Genomic DNA, 19669 nt, shown 5'->3' on the forward strand with positions numbered 1-19669 from the left:
ACCACTAGCTAAACATAAGATCTGTTAATGGACATTACATCAGCCTACAATTTCCATTAAAGCTTTTCACAAGTCGTGTATGCAGCTTTTAACATTTCAGAAATTTGAAAAAAATTATACAACTCTCACCTGGCATTTAATTATTTTCTCCTAATCAGGAAATATGAAAAATAAAAATATTTATAACAGTTTAGAGGAAGCTATTTAGCTGAAAAACTAAGTTAATTGTAAAGCTGAATTGCACCTTGCAGATTTGCATTCGTCATATGTTAATGTATTTTAATTTAGAAGAATTTAAGAAGCGTTACTAATAACAGGAGGCCATGGTGACCACTGCACCACCATGATGCCCATTACCAATATTCTTTATCCTTTAATATCCTTTATCCCAGTATTGTAATTTTCAATACCTCTTCAGTCAGGGTTGAATCAACTGCCTTGGTGACAGTGAGTTCTGAACACTTCTGATGAGTTAGCTTAAAAAAGAGGATATAAAAACAGAGTGGAAAGCTAAGATAAGTATTTTTAATTTTCTTTTCCATCTCAAAATACTTATCTCTGAACATGGGCAAACTGATCAAGTATCTTTAAATGAGGAGACCTCAAGGAATGCATTAGATTCCACAATAAACTGGAGTCAGATATCAAAATATCTATAATGAATAAGAAAATGAAGAGTGTCAGAATACATACTGTAAGCTTCAGTATAAAACTGTATATAACAGTATATAACTGTTTCAGAATGAAAATAATGAAATCTTTCATGAACTTTAACCACACATGGACTCTATATCGAACAATTTTTTGTTGTGCTACAGGCAATTTTTAAAGAAGATTATAAATGAAAATAAACTAAAATGTGAAAGCAAGAGAAATAACCTAGTCCATACATTTAACTACCTAATTTGTGGTTGGAGTGAATTTATATAAACTATTCTATTAGTTTCCTTTTTATAGTTTAATGCACTCTTATGTTCTGTAACATATAATTCAAATACATTTCAGTTAAAATATCAGCTGGCTCAAACCTCTCTAGGGTTTACAGTGGGTTTTTGTTGCATCGTATTAGAAATTTAATCTCTGATTATTTTCTAAAATAGTTATGTTCAATTTCTGGAGCAAAGTCTGAAGATCAGTTGATGCTGTGTCTGCAGATTATTGATATATGTATTGGGCACAAGTGAAAAAAGTTCAACTGTAGATTATTTTTGTTAACCTCGCTCAATATATTGAAGTGCAACTGTTCTTTTTCATTTCAATGAATTACCACTAAATAGATATCTCTAACCCCAGGGTGTAAGAACTGAGTCTCGTTGCTGTGAGTTTTAGTAATTTAGGGAGTTTTAAGACATAAGGGCATCAGAATAGCACTGCCCTTAGGCACTATCCTTAAGGCACAGCAATTCATCAGCCTAGAAAACTAAGGGATATTTTCTGTCTCCGAAGCAAAGAGACGCAAATCCTGACTCACAGTAGGGATCTCATCACGTGTTGTTGCTTTGCTCGGGTTGTTTTACTTGTTTTCTACAGGTCCACTCACTTTGACAACCTTCTCCTGTTGTTTATTATTTTTCCAAAACACAACTTTCTGTTCTGTTCTTATTGTTTCTTTGCCATGTCTTGGCACTTGTGCCACAATTTAATTTTTTTCTGCCCTTTTTGCTTTTTTCTTTCAGGGGAAACAACAAAGGTAAGATAACTACCTGGGAAACAAGACTCACACCCCAATTCATGGCACCCCATCTAGATAGTTCGATGTGTCTCAGCAGTCCAGGTTAAATAATGATACTGTCCAGTGCGACTCCCCCCCCCCCCCACCCTTATTACAGTTACAGGTAGGGAAGAGTAGTCAGTGCTGCACTTCAGGATTCAGCATCTGTGCTTTTCACCCAAATGTCATAGCTTGAATGATGCTCTTGTTGGCATGCCTTCAAATAATGGAGAATCCAAGTCATTTGGTACTGTATATTGGGATGGATATTACATCTAGAATTTGTCACCTTGAACACATTTAAGACAGGTTTGGATGGCTAATTACATTACTACTCTGGAAATTAGAGAGGTATTTCTCACCCTCTGGTACTTTCATCTGTTGCTCTTGTGCAAATGAGCAACACATCCATGTTTCATATTTTAGTCATAATCGGGTGTTGAGGTCTTAGACCGTCCATTTGCTGGTGGATCAACTCAACACTACTGTGGAGCCTCTGGTCTCGTCAAGCTACACAGCAACACTGAATAAGGTGGCAGTCCTTCTCTCCAGGGGAGGCCTTCCAGGCACAGAGCAGTGACTTCAACGTCTTGTTTGAGCTACGTTTGAGAAAGCGGGACTACATCTCATTAGATCACGAAAGTATGCTCCCTGCCATTTGTGATTCTTCATCAAGGATTGACATGACCATTAGGCCCAAATGCCCTGACGTCACTACTGATCAACTGATAACACAATTGATCATTCAGTCAACTATACACCTGTCATTTTTCCAGTTTGCCTAGAGAAAGTAAGACAAAAACATCGGCTTGTGGATCCCTATTGTTCTCAGAAGCCTTGGTTCACAAACTGAGATTGTATCTAAGAGTTTTATAAAAGGGAATGGAACTTTCAGCACTTCAGTTGCACCTGGAAAATGAGGTCACAATCTTGTTTTAAATGTGTTCTGAAAAGTCTGCTCAATGCTCTTCAACACAACAGCTACTTAAACATAGTTGACTTCAAGAAATCACTGAACATCTCTGAATTTCCTAAAACGAAAAGCTCCAAGGCTGCATAAAGCTTGTGTAAAGGAAATGAAAATGTCAAGAAGTATGTCCCACTGGAAGTGCCAAAGTCACTGCAGCAAGAGCAGTTTTTCAATCCTGCAGTAAGAGGGGCTCACAGTGCAATCTTACTGAACTAGTGAATTATTTAGCATTCTGCCTAAATCTGCAATCACAGTTAGGACATTTGTTTCAAGATGTTTTTAAAGTGCAGTTTTGTACTTTCTTTTAATTTTTTAAGAGTTTGTCATTTAAAAATATCAAGAATGTTGTAATTAAAAGATGAACTATGGGATTTTGAGGGGGTTTTGCAAACATGTTTTAAGAGTATATTAATTGCATTGTTTTATGCACATTTCCATACAATTTTAAATCATTTTTTTATTTTATTTTGTTCTAAATGCGTTCAAACCATGTGACTCAAATGCAGTGAGTTCAAGTAGCAATACATCTGGTCATCATGTTTAGAATTTCAACATGATTACAGGTTGCATAATCTTAGGGCTTTGAAAAAACAGTTCAGTAATTAATAAAAATGTCCAATGAACTAACTCACTGTTAATTTAAGGCTATACAATGCTTCTGTGAAAGAGAATTAGACCTAGTACTCTCTTTTCTGCAGTTTACACGTTACAACAATCATTTAATTTTGCTATAATTACTATTATTAAATAAATGAATCTGGACAAAGGCTATGAAATGTTACAGAAGCCATGGAAAGAGGTATGTACAATATCAGAAGACTAAGGACTGGTATATCATGAAAAAATAGGTGCCACAACCACTATAGTAAAGATCTTACAGGTACATGGCATAAGAAAAATAACTGGCACAAACCATCCTGTTTTCCATTATAGAATTTAAGAATTTTAGTAATTTGTCCTAAAATGAAAGTAAGAAAGAAATGTCCACTATATTTCAAAGCAGCTCTAAACACCCATACTGTAACTAATGCAAGTGCCTAATATTTTAAAGACTTAATTTCTATCTGCATGTAAAGTATTAGTAGAATCCAAAGATTTTACAAGGGTCACACCTGGCATTATTTTACAAATGTTGTAACTTGGTTTGAAATAGTAAAGTCTGATCTTAGCCAGTGGTACAGACAATATATTACAGAATGACTGAGGTCAGCCACATATTGATTATGGAGATGTAATTTGGTCAGCTCAACTAGCTAATGATGTGTTTTGTATGCAAAGAATACAGAGTGAAACAGAACGGTGCTCTGTTGTTCAGTGCATTCTGATCCCTAAAATCCTGCTTTTAAAAAATAAAATTAATTCAAACTCTTACTTAATTATTTTAATGACCTTTTTGAAAAACAAAATTAGGCATATTACCATGCTGCTTTTCTAAGGTAATGCAAATTATTAGTTTCTAGATAATACCACAAGAAAGAATATATAAGAAAACAAGATGAGGCCCCTCGGCATTCAAAGAAGCCAAGCTTTTATATTTGACAATGCGCCTGGATAGCTTGCTTCAGATTCCCATAACTCTTTGTGTCAATGTCTCCTGTTCTTATTTTTAAATACTGTACACTTTTATATAGTTTCCACTTGTATCCACTGGTTCACCTGATTTTGAATAGGACTAATGGATTGGCTCTGTCTTAGTCTTCTCTATTGAAGAATATTAGTGTTTTCCTTCAGCCTGTCAGTGTAGTATGTATCCCTGGTCCCTAGATACTACAATGTATATGTTTAACATTACATACAATAGATTGAATGAAATTCAATGTTTTTATCGTCCATCCTAATATTTGTTTGCCTGTTTTGCTGCTTTCCTGCATTGTTACCAACCCTGGACTTGGGGAATCTTCATCCTGTTAGCTTTGTAGGTCACCAGTACTATGAAAATGTATCGTAAAGTATCTTTAAATTACCTTCTTAGTTGATCACAATAATATGTGTGTAAATTAATTAATGGTGACAGACATAAAAATGATTATAAAACCTCTGGGGACTGAGGCTCCCCAGGACCAGCATTGGAAACCCCTAGTCATGATGATAATGTGTTGACATACTCGTCTTTTTATAGATCTTCTTTAAAATAAATATTTACCGTTCTAGAACTGCAGTTCATGTGTAATTTTCTTTTCTTGTTTACATGAAATTTTACCTGCCAGGTGTTTGCCCAGTGTTGAATCCTATTTAATTCCTTCTGTTTTAGTTCATTGAAAATCTCATATATTTATAACCTTGAGAAATTTAATGTCTCCTAACTTGGCAAAATAATGACGTTTACAGCACTATGGCACTGTAGTGCTGTGTGACATTTTTGGTAGTTTTCCCATCACAGACACAATGGAATAGGTCTGTCTTATTGAGTGATATGAAATCTCCACTTCAATAAATACTGTAAGCATCTATCTTGGTGCTAAGAAAAAATTGGTTCTTTTTCTCTTGTATTAGTTTTTATGTTTTGAAGCAAAGTTGATACAAAATCTGTTAAAATAATAAATTACTATTCAATACTGGGCACAATGCCTTTATCAAGTTACATTTAGCTTTTAAACCAACTCTTACACAGGTAATAGAAATGCATGTGTAGCAACTTACAGTAATAAAAGTAAATCTGAACACACTGAAGACCATTAGACTCTGATTAAAGGCATCTTCTATGAGATTCCTTATGCAAGCACTGCAGGACTGCCGAGGTTTGCACAGCACAGATAAAATAATTAAGAAAATGAGTTATATTCAACATTAAGAATCAGGAGCTCAATGAAAGTCAAAATGTCTTTAAATCGACAGCACTCGTATAATCTCCTATCCTCATTAAAATAGATTAAGATTTGGTCCAAGGGCTAATCCTTCTCCCTTCTGTGCCAAAGTGCTGATTCAGTTTCTAAGCCTGCAAAACACTGTTATTATTAATCAAGATGCTCTCATGCATTGTAATGAAATTGTTCTCATCTATAAGGAAATCACAACCGTCAATTACGCTTCGATTGCTGTTCACATTGCAAGATTCCTGCATGGATACTCATTAATTTGAATAGCATCCATAAATTTTGCTCTATTGGATGGGACTGAAGACTGATGAGAGGTGATCCAAGGTTTTACATATATCAGAAACTTTCTACTGCATTTGTCTTCAAATGATGATTCACCGAAGAACGGCAGCTTGCACATTACTGAACATTTTTTTGCTTTTATATTCCAGCAGAACTCATGGCAGAAGAAAGACCAACACTACATGCAATCAATCAAAACACCCAGTCTGCTCAATACATGGATCTCTGTCAGTTGAACTATACTTTAGAATGTGGATTGGAATTTGCATTTCAGATCTACAGCACATGAATGTCTCTCAATATCTTTAAGTAACAATGTTTGTCATTATCAGTAAGCTACAATATTACTTAATATATACTAAAGACATTTTGTCCAACAAACATTCAAAATACATTTTAAGACACTGTATTTAATTCATGGAATTTAGGGGATCTGGTCATTGGTCTTTGAACAGTAAAATTAATCATGGAAGAAATAACAGGTTTTGTTTGTACAGGTGCACTGAATTAGTTTACTTTTTAAATCATGATAGCAAGACATATTCAAACACTGTCACCAGTGATGTCATTGTCCAAACAGAATAGTCCAGCATCAATGTTGCAGTAATATACTCTTTATTGAAACGATGATACCGATTCCCAAAAATGGTTGAAATACATAACAGTGCCTAATACATAAAAGCAGATTAACGTTTAACATCAGTATTATGGCATAATGGAAATATGTCAACCATCAAAACATTTTTTTAATTTACATACTTAGAATGCGACTATTGTGCATATACATTATTCGATGTCTGATATTGTATATACTCATAATTCATCACTAATTTCAGGCTCACTCATACCAGTGGATGGCATTCAGTTCTTCTCTGTATTCATTTAATGATGGATTTCTCGAGGTTTGAGAGATATGAAGTCATCATAGTTTTGCACAAAGAAAGATGCACTGCAAACTAAATCATAGAGGCATTAATGCAAAGTTAAGGGAAAACATCCCTCATCATTTCACAGTGATGCAATGCATAGTGAAGGGAACCGAGCAAAGATAACCTTATCATTCCAGAAATAATCTCCTTTGTGGGAAACATGATCATGACTGAGTTCCTAATCAAAGGTGCAGAATTTACACAAAAAAAAACATTTTGGAAGGATCTGCCACATGGGTGCCCTGGAACCTCTGTTGGCAAGACAATGCGTACTGTAGTTTCTGGTCTGGCTGCATTAAGTCACAAGAGAGGTTAAAAACTAGAGGAGGCCATTCAGCCTATCTTGCCCATTTGGTAGTAGTTCATATCCAGGGATCTCATCCAGCTGTTTCTTGAAAGAAACCTGGGTTTTAGCCTCAACAACATGGCTGGATAGTATGTTCTGGAACAAGTTTCCCAGTCCTGTTGTTTAAGCAGATCCCCTGGCTTCTTTAAAAAAAAGGCTGGATGAGATCCTTGGATCAATTAAATTCTAAATACCAATGTATAGACCAATCACCTCCTCTCATTTTAACCTTACTTGGGTTTTTATGTAATCTGCAAACAGCAGCAGAGGTGGCTAACACATATGGCCTTATATATTAACATGTTATTACTGTCGTTATCCATAGTAAAACATTTAGTGACAGTCCTTACAACAGATTGCAATGGCATGATGACTCGGTAGCCTGGGAACAACAGGTATAAAGGAGAAAAAAATGAGTGTTATAAAACAAATAACACATTTTGCTGTATTGAAGAGAAAGGAGTATAGGTGAATACATATTTCAGTTCTGTGACACTATATAAATGAGAAATAAAAGCTGCTCAAGTATGTACTCTGTGACATTGTAGTACAATGTCATTTCTGAGACTGTACATCTAATATCTAATATGTCATTATTAGATAATTTAATTGATGTACTGTATACATGAGTGCTCTTGGCTATAAAAATAAAATTTGATGACCTAACATATACAATCCCATTTTAGTCTTTGTCAAAATCCATAAACCTGACTAACCTGCCTATTAATAAAACACAGATGCAAATGCATTCAGTTTTAAATCTTTTTTTTGGGGGGGGTTTGCATTATCGTATTATCCATTATTTCTAAATATGGTATTTCGGCTTGTATACAGTGCTTTGCGAAAGTATTCGGCCCCCTTGAACTTTTCAACCTTTTGCCACATTTCAGGCTTCAAACATAAAGATATAAATTTTTTATTTTATGTGAAGAATCACCAACAAGTGGGACACAATTGTGAAGTGGAACGAAATCTATTGGATTTTTGAAACTTTTTTAACTAATAAAAAAATGAAAAGTGGGGCGTGCAAAATTATTCGGCCCCCTTGCGTTAATACTTTGTAGAGCCACCTTTTGCTGCGATTACAACTGCAAGTCGCTTGGGGTATGTCTCTATCAGTTTTGCACATCGAGAGACTGAAATTCTTGCCCATTCTTCCTTGCAAAACAGCTCGAGCTCAGTGAGGTTGGATGGAGAGCGTTTGTGAACAGCAGTTTTCAGCTCTTTCCACAGATTCTCGATTGGATTCAGGTCTGGACTTTGACTTGGCCATTCAAACACCTGGATACGTTTATTTGTGAACCATTCCTTTGTAGATTTTGCTGTATGTTTGGGATCATTGTCTTGTTGGAAGATAAATCTCCGTCCCAGTTTCAGGTCTTTTGCAGACTCCAACAGGTTTTCATCCAGAATGGTCCTGTATTTGGCTGCATCCATCTTCCCCTCAATTTTAACCATCTTCCCTGTCCCTGCTGAAGAAAAGCAGGCCCAAACCATGATGCTGCCACCACCATGTTTGACAGTGGGGATGGTGTGTTGAGGGTGATGAGCTGTGTTGCTTTTACGCCAAACATATCGTTTTGCATTGTGGCCAAAAAGTTCGATTTTGGTTTCATCTGACCAGAGCACCTTCTTCCACATGTTTGGGGTGTCTCCCAGGTGGCTTGTGGCAAACTTTAGACGAGACTTTTTATGGATATCTTTGAGAAATGGCTTTCTTCTTGCCACTCTTCCATAAAGGCCAGATTTGTGCAGTGTAAGACTGATTGTTGTCCTATGGACAGACTCTCCCACCTCAGCTGTAGTTCTCTGCAGTTCATCCAGAGTGATCATGGGCCTCTTGGCTGCATCTCTGATCAGTCTTCTCCTTGTCTGAGCTGAAAGTTTAGAGGGACGGCCAGGTCTTGGTAGATTTGCAGTGGTATGATACTCCTTTCATTTCAAGATGATCGCTTGCACAGTGCTCCTTGGGATGTTTGAAGCTTGGGAAATCTTTTTGTATCCAAATCCGGCTTTAAACTTCTCCACAACAGTATTACGGACCTGCCTGGTGTGTTCCTTGGTCTTCATGATGCTCTCTGCGCTTTCAACAGAACCTTGAGACTATCACAGAGCAGGTGCATTTATACAGAGACTTGATTACACACAGGTGGATTCTATTTATCACCATCAGTCATTTAGGACAACATTGGATCATTCAGAGATCCTCGCTGAACTTCTGGAGTGAGTTTGCTGCACTGAAAGTAAAGGGGCCGAATAATTTTGCACGCCCCACTTTTCATTTTTTTATTAGTTAAAAAAGTTTCAAAAATCCAATAGATTTCGTTCCACTTCACAATTGTGTCCCACTTGTTGGTGATTCTTCACATAAAATAAAAAATTTATATCTTTATGTTTGAAGCCTGAAATGTGGCAAAAGGTTGAAAAGTTCAAGGGGGCCGAATACTTTCGCAAGGCACTGTAATTCAGAGCCAAGAATAAGTTGTCAGAAATTGTTATTGTGTTAATTATGATGCTGTATATGGTACAAATTATCTTGCCTTATGGTTGTGAAGCTGAAGGAACTGTATGTCCCTAAAATTGTTGTACAGTACATTGAAGATATTAATATATTCAATATTAATAATATACTTAAAACCTTCATAGTTTCAAATTGCTAACCTAAGGATGACTTACATATTGCTCTATCCACAGTCAGACACTCTGTCATTTAGCTTCCTACTGGAATGGGAAAGTACTCCTTGCACTAACCAGCTTGTCATTACAATTACATTCAATCGGTCCAACTGCCTGATCACAAGACAGAAATGCATGGGCAGCCAGATTCCCATCTGCCTCCAAGTTTCTAAGCCTCCACATCAACCAGCCAGGCCTGCTGGAGCTGTGCACATTCTCTGTCCTGCTCAGTCTGTGTGCACAGTGCACTTCCTGTTACGCTTGTCTGCCTGCAAGCACATCTCCAGCTTTCACCTCTCAGCTTACCTTCACTCGGACCTAGCATCCCAGTGGATTCCTTAGCCCGTTGTACGGACACGGGACTCTCCAGCTCACCCCACATTGCAACAGGTACCACAGGATCTTAATTAGGAACACTGATTCTTTTCATATTCTAAAAGGCAGAAGGTGCAGATAAAAAACAGATCTTGTCTGAACTATATTACCCCAAAAGCTTTGGGGACTGAGCTGCTGCCCTCAGTCACCTGACCAGTTGATGGAAGACAATTGGTCAGGTAACAGTTTAAAAAGCAGGAAGCAAAGCCTTCCAGGGTCATTTACTGAATATGCGCTCTCTGGTGGACAGAAGTTCCTCCCTGGAAGGGAGGAGGAAGTGACTGTCTGAAGGTCAAAGGAATTAAGAGTTTTGAGATTTTGGAAGAGTTTCTGAAGAGTCTTGAAGAAATAGTTTTATGATAGTATCAGTGAAAGTCTTAAGTTTGAGAGTTTTTAAGAAGCTAGTTTTTTTTGCATTGTCTCTTTTGTGATTTTGTGATACCCTAATGCAGTCTTGATGTTTGGTGAATGATTAGGTGAAAGTAAAGTGTGTTTACTCACAAAATAATAAGGGGGGACTGTCAGTGGGCCAATGGAGCAGCTGGTGATTGTGATATTGATAGTCATAAACCCTGCTGGATGTATTTACCCTAAGTGTAAAGATTTTGTTAGTGCAAAAACAGAATCCTTTAATTTCCATTCAATTAAATCATGTTGTTTACTGGCCATTGACCTCCTAAATTTCCTTAGCTTGTGACCTGTAAGTGCTTCTTTAATGTTTAAAAATGAATAACCTTTACCAGATACACATTAATGGAACGAAGGTAAACGGTATAAATGAATTAACTGAGATTCAACGATAAAAAAATATTTTTTACATAAAAATGTGTTTGTTGTGACACGTTAACAATGTTAATATATTCATTGTTCCTTTGAAACCTTAAAATCCTTTAAAAGCCCCTACAATAAGAAACATTGGATCACAAATCCATCAGAAATATATCTTTATTTATATCCCTACAACACTCATTTGATTATCAAATGAGGGAATGCTCTCCCATAAGACACTTTAGTACTTTGAATATTTCTTGTGGTTTCTATTGCTTTTGTTCAAATACAGTACACGATGACAGAGTACTTGAAGGACTCCAGGACAAAAAACGTTTTATTTCTTGCTAAAGGCAAAACCATGCAAAAAATGTATTCTGAAACTGAACAGAGAGAGACAGAAATGAATATTACTACAGAGGCTAAAAATAAAAATAATGTGTATTCTAACAGTAAAAGTTAAACTAACTTGCGACACACCTGAAGAAGGCTCCACGGCCAAAACGTGTGTTCTCTCTTCTTTTTTTCAGCATGGAATAAACCTATTACTTGTTCCTTTACATAACATGAGATTAATGCTAGGATCTGAAAAAGATACAATAAATGTGCTAAACAAATATTTCACACAGGCTTTTACAAAAGGAGATGTCAATAGCATGACCCAGGATTCAGAACAAGCTCCATCAGTATTGAGTAATTTTAGCATAACCGGCACTGAGCCACTACTGGGACCAGGGCAGCTTTAAACTAATAAATCAAACTGTGGCTTGACACTTTATTTTCTATTTTCCCTGTTGTACTTAAAGAAATCAGGGATGTTATTTATAGATCTTCAAGAAACATATTTCAAATGTGACTAACCTGGAACCTCTAGTCACAGACTAAAGAATTACAGATATAATACTGAGTCAAAATGCGGGACAAAACTAAAGCAGGAAATTACAGACAAATTAGTTCCCCAGTTTACCTCTTCCAGCAGAGATACTGTAACTATCTTTCTATCTGAATTCTTTCACAGGAATTCAAGGATTCTTACTCCAAAACTATTAACACTCTAGGTTCAAATTATTTGTAAACTCTCTCTTTTGGAATTTTTGGCCTTTCACACTTCCTCTAGAATTTATTTCCAATCTCTTGGGACACCCTTTCTCACTTTTCCCTTCCTATTACCCTGGGTACTCTAGGATCATCCTTCATTCAATCTATTCACTGTCTCCTTTTCTTTTTATTCCTGCATTGTCCCTCATTCTCCTACTCATTTGAAGTGGGTCCACAGCTTTCTACTTTTCAAAACTTATAAGAAAACCTGTTCTCCTGGTAAAACTCCCTTACTTTTGTTATTTAATTTCCAAATAGATGTATAACCAGAGTCAACATAAAAAAACAGTTTTACAGGATTTTTCAGTGAATTGAAAATTTGTCAAAAAAAGACACATTGTTGAATTCAATCAATTTTCAAGATTTGTTTTGAATGGTTTTGATTGTTTTAGACTCATATTTTTATGATTGAGGAACATTTCAAATCTCATGGCTGGAGAGCTTTAGAGACACATTGCAGGCTTCCTCTATTGAAACCCCAGATATAGGGTAAGCATTAACACACAACGTACTGTAGACATTTATCATGCTCAGAGCTCAGGAATAAGACCCCCTCATTGATCTTGTAAGACCTGTACATTAATCTTGCTTCTGGCATACCGACCACCAGAGAAGCACGTTTTACAAGCGGCACAAAAATCCACCCTGATTATGGGACAAGTGAAAACAGGCTGTCTTTCCAAGTTTATTAATCATTCCTTTAGTCCCCTTGAAGATGCAATGTGATTTTTTACCCAGCATTTTCAGGTCTTGTGAAATGTCTTGTCAGTAGCATTTTTTAGCACATGGATGTCACACCCTCTGCAGCCAGAGGGCGCTCCTTCTCTGTCCTGTCTCTCATTTCTGGTTCTTTGCTGTCCTTACGGTGTTTCTCTCTCTCTGGGGCTATATATTTCTGGGTCTTTCATTCTGCCTTCAGTCAGCATTGACTTTCAGATGTCCTGAGACCCGCCTAGCACCAGGTCGCCCCACGTCCGCTACCTGAGGGCATAGGTTTCTATACGGCATTTCTTGAACAGCTGAGCCCGGGCTAACCCCCGTCTCACCGCTACGCATAGGGTCTTTTCGCTCTCCTGCCATTCCATGGTTCGTCCTTTCCGACATTCGTGACAATGGAGCAGAGGAGAAGAGCTCATACTGTAAAACATTTTATATTGTACTTATCATTAATCTCAATCTCATGATCACATATACAGATTGCACAGATTGCTTAATTTTTAAGTGAAATTAATAGTTTTTACTTTTAATCAACAGATATAGCTAAATTATAGAATCTAAGGTTAAATTAACTCAAAGGAATATCTTATACTAGTACACTAAAAGAATTAAATCTTTTCAGTCTCAAAAAGAGAAGACTACAAGGAGACCCGATTCAAGCATTCAAAATGCTCGATAAATTCAATCCAATGAACTTCTTCATAATCAACAATAAATCATGAACAAAAGGAAACAGTTTCAAGTGGAAATTACATTTGGAACTGAGAACAGAAGGCTGTTTCTTACACAAAGGCTTTTTAAAGAAAGGAACACAGAACCCATTAATGTTGCTGAAGCTGATACCTTGGGTTTCTTTCAAGAATAGACTAGATGAGATTGTCAGATCAATAAGTCAGTGGTTCTCAAACTGTACCACTTGTGGTATGCAGAGCGCTCCCAGGAGGTATGCCAGATGACCCTGGAAATTTGTTGTGTGCACTGAAAAATTGGGAATTAAAACTTGAATAATTAAAAATTATGTAAATTTTTCACCTGTAATTTACTAAATCGGTTTCAGAAAGCTTGAGATGGGTTTTCATTTTTCTATTCTCATAAAATGTATTTGTCAAATACGCAGCCTACGTACTTAGCTACGTCGATACAGCACGTGCTGATACTTGAGTGTTCATACTCCTCTTGAGCTTCCAGAGACACAGCTTAGCGCCACATTTGCCAACAGAACAAGTGATAGAAAATGAATACCTCGCAAAAATTAAGTATTATGTCATGGCTGAAAGGAATAGAATAGACACAAGAAAAAAAGGCACTACAGAGAATGGTGAATGTGGCCCAGAAGATCATCGGCCGTGGTCTCACAGAGATTACATATCTGCATTCTTTACATTCAAACTGTTAACTTGTTTACTTGTACATTGTCTACTGATTGTTTGTATATTGTCTTGCACTGTCTGCACTTTGTGTTTTAACACTTTTAACAATCAAGAGAATTTCTCTAAGTAAAAATTCCATTGTACCAGTACATATACCGGTTACATACAGTATGGCAATAAAATCCCAGTTCAAGTTCAACAGGTTATTAGAAACCAAGTGGGCTACAAAGGCCTCCTCTTTTTTTAACAAGTGTTCTTGTGCTCTTCTGTCTTAATTATATTTTACTACTCACATATATTCTGAATGTATATGAACAGCAACACTGATCCGACTGACAAAGTTTGGGGTTAAAATTACCTATAATGTTTGGTTGCAACCTTTCAACTGACTGACACAGATTTGGGTTAAAATTACTGAGTGGTGCTGCGCTCCATCCAGTCCCCAAAAAGTTTCCCACAAAAAATGTTTAGATAGGAACAAAAAACCACCGGTCCTAAAATTCTTTTGTAATGTAATGTTTCTTTATTAGCCCTATACAATTTCTTGCATTAGGAATTCGTCTTTTCGCATACCCCAGCTTTTCTCCATGGAGACACAGACACACAGACAGGGAGAGAAGCTTGGGGTCAGAGCGCAGGGTCTGCCATTGTACGGCGCCCCTGGAGCAGTTAGGGTTAAGGGCCTTGCTCAGGGGCCCAACGGAGTAGGATTCCTCTGCCTGCCACGGGATTTGAACTGGCAGCCTTCCAGTCACAGGTGCAGATCCTTAGCCACACAGCCACCGCTCCAAAAAAGAGAGTCGAGCCAGCCAGGAGTCGAACCTAGAATCGTCTGATCCATAGTCAGACGCGTTATCCATTGCGCCACTGGCCCGCTCTGGTCATCGGATTTTGATATTTTTTTTATTTTGGACCCCAAAGTCCAGCCCTGAGCTTAAAAATTGTCTAAGTAGTGTGTGAATGTTAACCCTAACCCTACCTGGGGTGTCAAGTCAGAATTTCCGCGATCTCTATCTGGACTTCTCTGGTCATCGGATTTTGATATAATGAGTGAGAAATAATCAAGAACATTGAACAGAGCTCTTTCAAGTGAAAGAGATTAAATAATGTTTGGTTACAACTTTTGATCCTACCGAGTCAATTTAGGGATACAAATAGCACACTGTGAACCACGACATCCAGGCCCCAGAGAGTTTCTGAAAAAAAAAAATTCAGATAAGAGCAAAAAAACACTCGTCCTAAACCTGATTTGGGCCCCAAATTCCAGCCCTGAGCTTAAAAAGTGTCTAAGTAGTGTGTGAATGTTAACCCTAACCCTACCCGGTGTGTCAACTGAGCATTCCTGTGATCTCTAGCTGGACGTCCCTGGGCATTGGATTTTGATATGGTCCCCAAACCAAAAAGTATGAATGTGAAACAATCTAAACCAGTGATCAGATCTCTGTCAAGTGAAAGAGAATCAATAGTGCTTGGTTACAACTTTTGATCCGACCGAGTTAGTTTTGGGATGCATATAGCGCACGGGGAACCACGATATCCAGGCCCCAGAGAGTTTCCAAAAATAAAATTTTCAGATAAGAGTAAAAAACTCTCGTCCTAAACCTGATTTGGATCCCGAATTCCAGCCCTGAGCTTAAAAATTGTCTAAGTAGTGTGTGAATGTTAACCCTAACCCTACCTGTGGTGTCATCTGAGCATTTCCGCAATCTCTATCTAGACTTCTCTGGGTATCCGATTTTGACATGTTCCCCAAACCATAAAGTATGTATGTGAAACAATCAAGACCATTGATCAGACCTCTTTCAAGTGAAAGAGATTCAATAATGCTTGGTTACAACTTTTGATCCAACCGAGTCAGTTTTGGGATGCATATAGCTCACGGTGAACCACGACATCCAGGCCCCAGAGAGTTTCCGAAAACAATTTCAGATAAGAGCAAAAAACCACTCATCCTAAACCTGATTTGTGTCCGAAATTCCAACCCTGAGCTTAACAATTGTCTAAGTAGTTTGAGAATGGTAACCTTAACCCTACCTCGGGTGTCAACTGAGCATTTGCGCGATCTACAGTAATTTGGCATTTTATTCTATCCCTTCTGAAAGAAAACAGATTGAGATTTCAGCTTTCTGAGGTTGAAAATACACTAAAAACTCCTGGTAGCTCTAGTGGAATGTTATCAAAGTAATATAGTGTACTGGTTAATAACTGTAGATCATCATACATACCACTGAAAACTATCTGGGAGTGAAACTTTGTACATTCATTTACTGAGGAAGACTCGCTGACAATCTGTTAGAAGCTGTATCCAAAACCCCTCTATTATTACCATACAAGAGCTTAAATTTAAATTCTCTATATATTTGATCTAACCCCAGTCTGTCTGCACAAGATATACCCAAGTAGATTGAATCAGTGCTTTAAGTGCCACTCTCATATACAGTAGGTACCTTTATTAATCTCTTCTGGCAGTGTGACAAAATCAAGCACTAGTGGAGTAATGTGCACTCTGTCATTGAAAATATTTTGGGTACATATTTTACTATGTCTGCAGACCTCTGCACATTGACTATACTGTTAAATTTGACTCAGACTCAGAGTGTTTATTTTCTATGCTGGGTTATTTTGCGAAGAAATGCATATTGCTACTATGGTTTGTCTCCAAGGTGCCAACCTTTGAAATGTGGCTTTCTCAGGTAGCTACATTTTTACCTCTAGAAAAACATACTGTATCATCTCCATTCGAAACCTGAACATTTTTGGAAGATCTGGTCACCCCTTTTGTCTTACATAAAAAAATCACGAATTCTAATGTATTTTGTTTCCCAGTAGTATTTGAGGGATATACAGAGCTGTCCCCATATGCCATATTCCATTATTTTGTAATCTGTTTTTTCTTTGTATCACTGGCTATCTGATTGTTAATGATGGGAATGCTGTAAACCAAATTGTGGTTATTGATATTATTGAAAACAAATAAAAAGAATATTTTTAAAAAATGACTCGTCCTAAAGCTGACTTGGGCCCCAAAATCCAGTGCTGAGTTTAAAAATTATCTAAGTAGAGTGTGAATTTTAACCCTAACCCTAGCTGGGGTGTCAACTGAGCAGTTCTGCAGTCAATATCTGAAGCCCTTCGAGCATTGGATTTTGACATGTTTCCCTAACCAAATCGTTTGAATGTGAAACAATCAGAAGCATTGACAAAAGCTCTTGCAAATGTATTAGATTCTGTAATGTTTGGTTTCAACTTTTGATCCGACCGACACAGTTTTGGGTTAAAATTAATGAATGGTGCTCTGCGCCCCCCTGGCACTGAAAAGTTTCCGATAAAACATTTTGCAGATAGTAGCAAAAAAATCACTTGTCCTAAAGCTGTCTTGGGCCCCAAAATCCAGTGCTGAACTTAAAAATTGTCTAAGGAGAGTGTGAATGTTAACCCTAACCCTAGCTTTGGTGTGAACTGAGCAGTAGCGCAATCAATATCTGAAGCCTTCCGGGCATTGGATTTTAACGTGTTCCCCCAACCAAACAGTTTGAATGTGAAACAATCAAAAGCATTGACAAAAGGTCTTGCAACTGTATCTTCGTCAACAACGTAGCTTATTTAGCAAATTTTCAATTAGAAGAAAAATGCTGTAAAAATGGCATTTACTGTAGGTGAGGGTGCAGTTTAGGTGAGTGTAGGGTTTGGGTTTCAAGAACCATTAAATATTGAGTCCAGGTATTCATCTATTTGCACACTAAATGACAAAATTAAGAGAGTTTACCCAGTAGAACATTTTTTTTTACAACTTTATATCTGAGTCAGTTTTGAAATACAACTACAGAATGGTGCAATACACAAGAAAAGCTGCCAAAAGTCTCTTTAAAAAAAAGTTTCGGATACTGTACTGTATATACAGTATACAGACCTCATGCCTATTACATGTATGTATACAACTTCTTTAAACATCTTCTGTGAGATGGGATGGAAATAAATTCACAGCATTTTTATCTTAAAGCTTTTTTTTTTCTTAATCTTAATAAGAGGCACAGAAGCTAAATTGCTTCCAATAGAACATTGTATGGCTTAGCTATGTTCACACTAGGTCACTAGAGCATTCCTTACTTAAGAAAGGTCTGTTCAAATATAGATCTAATAAGTTCAAACAATGGGTTCATTGTGCTTTTTAATTTGTTGTATCTTAATTATATCAAATGTTTTCTGTTTTACAGTGTACACACTAAAGATGAGGTCCCTCATGGGATCTTTAATAATCAAGTAGTCAGGACCTCAGTTTAACAGCCCATTCAAAGTGTGTGTCCTACAGCATGGCATTGATTTGGAAATTCTGATCCACCAACACCAATGGAATAGTACCTCTTACTGGGAAACCAACACCACTTGCAGCTGCAGTCTGGGTGTTTTTGTAAGTCATCTCAGTATTGACCAGGCCTAGTCTTGCTTAAGGTCTGAGATCTGAGGAGGCCAGGCTAACAAGAATCTTACATGTAAATACAGATATACTGTAGCAGTTAAGCTATAAAACAATATAATACATTCAATTAGGCAGCAAATGCAGAGGCCCTGGGTTCAGTTCCTAGGGTGCTATCTGTGTGGAGTTTGTCTGTTCTTTCTGTATTTGGAAAGTGGGTTGCTGGGATGGTCTCTGGCTCCCCTGCAAGTCCATGTGATAAAGCAATTAGAAAATGGGTGGATGGAATATATAATGTTTTTTTCAGCATAATTATATTTAAAAAAACTTAAATGCATGTACAAACATGTTCTGTATTATCTCATGATAATACAGTACTCTGTGAGAGATTCTGGGCTGGCCTGCCACTGCAGCAACACAAACAGACCTGTGAACCAACATAACATACCGTACTTAATTGGCCCACCTATTTCCCTTTTCACAGAATGCAAATATGTGTTTGCAGTAGTAGGGTGCAGAGGGCAAGCATTTCTGTTGCTTTTGCACAGCTTCTGAGTTTTTAATATGTGTCAGACTTTATAGTCTTGTCAATTGTGGATATATTGTATAAAGTAATCTTGTTGTCTGAGAAATAATGGTTTAGTCTGTCACTATTTACATGACACTTCACTGGACTATTATTTCTGTGTATTACACTTTATGTAACCATTTTTTTGCCATGCACTGTATAATTTTGAAAAAAAACAATGATAAAGTTTTAATGTAAATTACAGTATTTCAATAACTGTTTTGTACTTGTATTATACAGTACTTGTGGTTGACACTTGATCATAAAGTATTAATTGGTTGCTGTCTTAATCATTCTGATTGTAAATTCTATCCTTATCCAGTACAAACAGAAGCCCTTCAAGGTCAGAACAGAATCCAGAACTCAAGAGTTGCAAGTCAAGTTATTCTGATTGTAAAATCTATCCATATCTAATACACCTTAGGATACCAGTCCATTGAAGGGTACATACACTGTATATAGGGTACACATTAAGAAACATCAAATGAAATAGCCAGAATGTTTGTTTTAAAAAGTTGAGGAAACTGGACTTGGATCACTTGGAGAAAACCTTATTCAAACAAAGAAAAAACAACATGTAAACTACACAAAGAAGCCAAAACCCAAGAGCTGCAGGTCAGCAGTGCTGA

General features: G+C 37.1%; 1 non-coding gene across 1 annotated transcript; it reads right to left on the reverse strand.

The window, feature by feature from the left end:
• Positions 1–14859: 14859 nt before the first annotated feature.
• On the reverse strand, positions 14860–14932 carry trnah-aug (transfer RNA histidin (anticodon AUG)). The gene has a single exon. It is a non-coding gene; the product is annotated as a tRNA-His (tRNA).
• Positions 14933–19669: the final 4737 nt, after the last annotated feature.

Source organism: Lepisosteus platostomus, chromosome 3, assembly GCF_059453375.1.
Source record: "Lepisosteus platostomus isolate fLepPlt1 chromosome 3, fLepPlt1.hap1, whole genome shotgun sequence".
NCBI classification, from domain to species: Eukaryota; Metazoa; Chordata; class Actinopteri; order Semionotiformes; family Lepisosteidae; genus Lepisosteus; species Lepisosteus platostomus.